Here is a 6,000-nt window from a genome sequence, read left to right as displayed (position 1 = left end):
GTAGTCTATGCAGGACACTGGCTCATCCTTTTGGGTGCTAATCTCCAGTCATCGGAACCCCATCTCCCTCAATCATTAAACTTGTAGGCTGAATATAGAGAAGCAGCAGGAAGCACACAGCAGCACCCTAATATCTAACCCCCCCCCCGTAAGGCAGACATTAATAAGAGTTAGGACAAATGCAAAGAGCTGTAAGAATTGTGACTGTTGTTCAAAACCCCCACTCTTTTCTAAATTCTTCCCTCAAGAAATCCCTATTTTACTTTTTGTGTTCTGTGCCCATCTTTCTCATTTATGAGGCTTTTTAAAACAACAAATGCTTTCTCAAAATGCTACATGACTAAGATATGCCCTTAAACGTCTGTGTATCTGTTTAAAAATGGACAGGTAGTTTTATTAGGTGTGTAAATTGTTTCACTATATCGTCTTTTTTTTTTTTTTTTTAAGAAGCAATGCTTGTGTCTGTGCCAAGGAGAAAAGTAAACATTATTGTTTGGTTTTCAACTAAAACAGAATTTCGGCAAAATGGGCTCGTGGTAGAAATGCTTCTTGGCCAGCATGTGTGCGGTGCCCGAGTTCGACCCTCAACACTGCAAGAGAATTAAAAAAAAAAAAAGTGAGCTAATTTATACTAATTCCCCTGCGTTTTGTTGTTGGAAAGGTAAATTGTGTAATGTCGGCAATCTTCCCCAACTACACCCTTAAAAACAGCTGTGCCTGGTGTGAAAATTCGTTTACTCTGCAATGATAGTATATTGTATTATATACATCTTAGCTTAATAAAGGAAGAGTTAGACGCGTGGGGTGTTTTGTGTGTTTTTTTTAAGCTTCTGTGTTTCCATTGAAAACTGCTGTGTGTGTGTGTGTGTGTGTGTGTGTGTGTGTGTGTGTCCCTCAGCGATTTTCCTAGAGACCCCCTTTCGGGGTGGGTTTATCGTCTCCCACTCGTTGAGACTTGCAGCCTGTCTCTACTGCTGGAACCTGCTTGGGGGGCGGTGGGGGGGGGCAGGCACTGCTTGGGTGGAATTATTGGCAGAAGCAAGGAAGAAGTTTTCTCTGGTTTCATAGAATGGAGTTTCTTGAGGCAGACAGTCTGCAGATCCTACCCAATCTCCAATTAGAGTCAAGGCCAGGGAGCAAAAAAGACGCTTATTGGGACCTGGCTGGAGAAGTTTCAGGAGGGTCTAATGCAGTTGAAATGCTGCTTCCTGCCTGCAGAGCTCTGGTAACCTATGCCAAGACGCGGGCTGTGACACCCTAGTCTGGAAGGGAATTTCAGTTGAAAACACCAGTTTGAAATTCCCATAGTCCATTCGACTGGGAAGTGACTTCGTTCATTCCCCACCCCCCAACTTGGGGACGATGACAAAACAAACAAACAAACAAACAAACAAAAACCAAACCAACCAACCAAACAAACAGAAACGAATTCTCCGTGGTCCACAGCTAAAGCAAGTTTCCCAAGCCAGTAAAGATCCTTGCCTGGAGGGACCAAATCGAAGCTTTCTCTTCCCTTGGTTGCCACCTCTTCCAGAGCTCACTGGAGTAATTTTGTCATTAAATGTGAAGTGTAAACAGGGAAGGACTTGAAACGGATTCCCGACGACGCATCTTCAGGGAAGGAAAGGGGCCGCTTCAGGGGCTCTGCGGAGAAAAGCGCAGCTACCTCTACCACGTTCACTTTCCGGTCACTTGGATTCACCAGCTGTGTTAATAACGGGTTCTAATTTTATTGTTCTGGGCGCCTTCTGGTTTTATTCCCATTATAGTGATCTTTAAAGGACACACGTACAGGGATACGCCAGTACAGATCCCCAGAAAAGCGAAGGTGAGTATTTCCCGTGCTTGGGTTGACAAGAGGACAAGAGCCCGGCTATGTGGACCCACCTGGCAGCTGCAAAGCAAATGGAGCTAAAAGAGCAAAATTTCTTCTGGTCCTTCCTTGGCCCTCATTTTGCTAGGAGGCTGGGCGTGGCTGGAAGATGCAAGGCCCCCTTCTCTGCGTGCTCTGCCTCCCTGCTCTGGCTTACGGGGTCCTAGGAAGGGACAGAGCAAGCAGCGGGGGTCCAAGTTCGGTTTCCCACTCTCTTCTGGTCAACAGGAACCTATTCAGTTGGCATTCTCTTCATCCTGAGGTGTCCTAGGAAGCAGGTCCTCTTTAATAGATACTGTGTTTGACTTAGAAGAGGTTCCCTTTTCTAAGATGGGGGGCGAGGGGGCGGCGGGGGAATGTCCGCTTTCCTTGTAGACACCTGCAGCATGGAGTCTTCTCCGGAGCCTTTAGTACCAAGCTATTCCTGAAGACGGGAGGAACGGAGAGAAAGTAGAGTAGGGGCCTAGCGAGCTTCTGACTTAACTCCGGCTTGATGCGCGCCACCGAGACGTCATTGAAATGTCTTAGGTGTTCCCATTGAACCTATGCCCGCGCTCTACCTGTTGTAAAGTGGAGACAAGGGCATTGCCGCCTAGGAAGGTTATTGTGTTTGACTTCCCGGGCTCTCACCGAATCGTGGGGACGAACTAGCGAAGAATGCATCCACCACTCTCTCCCTTTCCCATAGCAGAAGAGCTTCTTTTTCAGTCTCTAGCTTCCCCAACCCGTGGGGCCAGGATAACAACAAATCACTGGTCCCGAGGGGTCCCTGAGCGCGGCGAAAGCAAGATCCCGCAAGGGAGTGTGGGAGACAGGAGTCTATCTGTCAGGTAGTAGAGCAGTGCTTGGGTTTAACGCCTCGGCGCGGGATGGAGCATGGCGTGGCTGTTTGGAATCTGGAAAAAAAAAAAAAAAGTTAAGACTACTGGGTGAATTGAAGCCTTCGAATTTTCAAACGCCCTTCCCAGACTTGTCTGAGCTGGAGCCATAATCCCTGCGCCTGTAGGTGGCGCTGCGATGAGGCGTCTGGGTGAAAAAAAAAAACGCAGACTGAAGACTGAAAGACATTTTTTTAAAAAAATCTAAGAAAATTTCCATAATTCCCTTTCTGCCTCACCACCCCAGCCTCCTACCTTTATTTCGGTGAGATAACGGGACAACACCCCACCACTATACGCTTTGTGTTTCACACAGGGCTGCTGGATGAGAGAGCCCAGAGAGTGCTGGACCGAGAGGTCCAACCTCCATACCCAGTGTCTAGGTGCGAGGACAACATCCCGTCACCAGCTGTCGGGAGGAACGCACAGTGATTGATTCCCACGTCGCTGCGTCAACGAAGATGCTACTGATTGACAAGATCCTTCTTGCAGGCTGATTCAGAACCTTCAAATGCCGTACTTAAATCGGGTTTAAAGCGGTTTGTCCCCCAGTTCCGCAGTCCACGCCCATCCAAAGGGTCTAAGGGTTGCGGCCCTAAGGAGAGGAAGCGCTCTCTCTAGACCCCTTAACGTGCAAGCAACCCAAATAACGCGATGTGGAGCCTGACCATTCTAACCCGCACCCCACCCGCAAGTGCTGTCCCGAAAAGCCAGGACTAGAGGCGCGGCCTGGTTCTCCTTTATCTTTTCCAGAAAGCTTTAGGCCAATCGGGAGGCTGTCCCCCAGCCCTAGCACAAACTCCCGAGGGGAGGTTCACAAACAACTGTGATAAAGGGGCATTTTTGCTCCCCTCGAGCGACCGCCCCCTCCCGCCACCAGCTGCAGCTTTCGAAGTCGAAGCTCAAGGTCGTTGAGTGACCGTGGCCTGCGTCCTGGCCGCCGCCGCCGCCGTAAATCGTTACTAAAACTGCAACCTTGGCAAAGCGAGGACCCCTTCTGACAGCTACAGGGTCAGCCTGCCCCTCCCTGACTCTTCCCAGTCTCTATCCCTCAGAAGAGGCCTGATTTCGTGATTGCACTTGCTGTCGCTCAGACACGAGTTTTGCTCCTTGAACAAAAATACGTTCCCTTTCATTTGAGGCTTTAATAAACAAACGCAATCGTACCACAGGAGGCTCAGAGCCGTCCTTCTGAAAGCAATTCCACCGTTGAAAACTGAAAAATGGGTGTAATTTGCGTTCGGAAAGTGATGTTAGGGTCATAGCAATTTCCCGGGCCGTTATTTATTTTTACTTTAAAGTCTTTAAGGGAAGATTTGCTTATGTACTCGGAAACCTTCCAGTACGAGAACCCCAGCAACCCCACTCGCCTTCACCATGGGAGGGGGGCTGGAGGTGGAGAACAATTACTGAGTGACGCTCATATGGGGAAACCGAAAAGAAATGTCGATTGTTTTCATTGTAATAGAAGGAGTGAGCAAACAGAAAAACCAACCCCGGCTGATCGGAAACAGGCAGGCGGAGAATGAAGAGTGGGTTTCAGGCCGCAACAGGCCCCTCCCTCCCCTGGCCTGGGAAGGAGAGAGCCGGCGCTGAGCGCTCGCCGGACCCTGCCGCCTCCAGCACGGGTTCCTCGCGACCGTCCAGCCCCTGCGCACCGGGAGCATCTTCTCAGCTCTTGCCGGCCCTCCTGCAGCCTTACCTGCTACGGGGGAGGAAAGGGTCTTGGTACGCGAGGTTCGTCCGGCCGAAGCAAGGCTGAACAGCCTGGAAGCAACGCTCGGGGAGTCCTCGGACTCCACTTGGGGTCCCCTGCAGCTTCTGGCTGCGCTGGTGCGTCCGCAGCGTCGCCCGCGAGCCAAGGCCAGCAGGTCAGTATGCGCGCCCCTCCCGCGCCACCCACCCTCCCCTACCCTCGGCCTAGCTGAGGACCCCTGCAGGCTGGCCCTGTCCCCAGACCTCAGTGGTTGTTTCTCTAGCTGCCGCGGCCACTCGCGGCTCGGGATACAAATTTGTTGGGCGAGCCTTCTCGGGTGGACCTTGCCTGGCCATCGGCGCGGGCCGCGCCGCTTACCCCGACATTGGCGGGAAAGGGCAGTGGGTGAAGGAGCTCAGACCCTGCCTGGCTGGGCCCAAACTGAGCGCCCAGATCCGAAGCAGCCTAATTGCTTTTTCTAAGTCAAGCGCAATGAGTGCGCACTTAACTAGCACCGCCATGCTGTACAGGAACCCGACTCGAGGCCCAACCGTGGCCGGAAAGTTTTCCCCAGAACTCACTGACTCTGAAATTCCATGTCCTGGTGCTTGACTCTGGCTGCCAACGATCCTCAGCAGGGCATAGTGGCCTGGGCCTTGCTTGACTCCATCTGCTCCAAACCGGGGACCAAGTTGCGGAGTTCGGTTCCTAAGTATTCTCCCCTACCTTCTGAGTTCACGGCAACTGCGACAGAGCAAGACTCCCTTCCGTCCACGCGCCTCCCTCTCGCTCGCCCTGCCTTCCCTTCCATGGTCACCACGGACCTGCACGCGCACAGAAGCTGTCCTGAAGGACTGGCTGAGATCGAACGATGGCTCCGGGAGTCGCTCACAGCCTGGAGTGCCGCCGCCTTGCGATGCTTTGTGCGCCCGGCCTTGGGAAGAGTTAGATTCCACTTCCTGCGCATCTCTCAGACCTCGCTAGTGCCTAAAGGGACGCGACGCACCACAGGTGGCGGGGCCCGTGGCACAGGGACCACTGACAGATTTATGAAGACTTTACAAGCGTCTAGCCTGGGTCGTTGGGGGCAGGGTTGCATTCAGCAGAGGAGGAGAAGCCCCCGGGGATAAAGCTCCTCAGCGCAGCCCTGTGAGGGCCTAGCTGCCTCTGCATCTCCGCGTTTGACTCCCACAGCAGGCTGCCCAGTGCCAAGTGTGTGGAATCCTGGCGTAACCTCCTCCTTCACACCCTCTAGTTCTCCAGCTTCCAGTCTCCTACTGAGTAAATATTTACCCAGAGAAGGGGTCGCCCCAGAGGAGGCCTTAGCGCCTCGCTTTTAGCTTCTCTCTGGCCTGAGCCAGATGCAGGCCTTTCTGGCTATGTTTTGGTTTTGGTCTTAAGTTTCTCCTTTTAGTAGAAATTCTCCCCATTCCTGTATGACCTCCTGGATCCAGACCTCAGTAACCAGGGGCCCTGACCCTCAGTGACCCTTGCACTTTCTTGAAGTCCTGCATCCCTCTGCCCACCAAGGCTCACTGGTACTAAGTATCTTT

The sequence above is a fragment of the Peromyscus maniculatus genome, chromosome 14 (assembly GCF_049852395.1).
Source record: "Peromyscus maniculatus bairdii isolate BWxNUB_F1_BW_parent chromosome 14, HU_Pman_BW_mat_3.1, whole genome shotgun sequence".
Lineage (NCBI taxonomy): Eukaryota > Metazoa > Chordata > Mammalia > Rodentia > Cricetidae > Peromyscus > Peromyscus maniculatus.
This window is presented reverse-complemented; position numbering follows the sequence as displayed.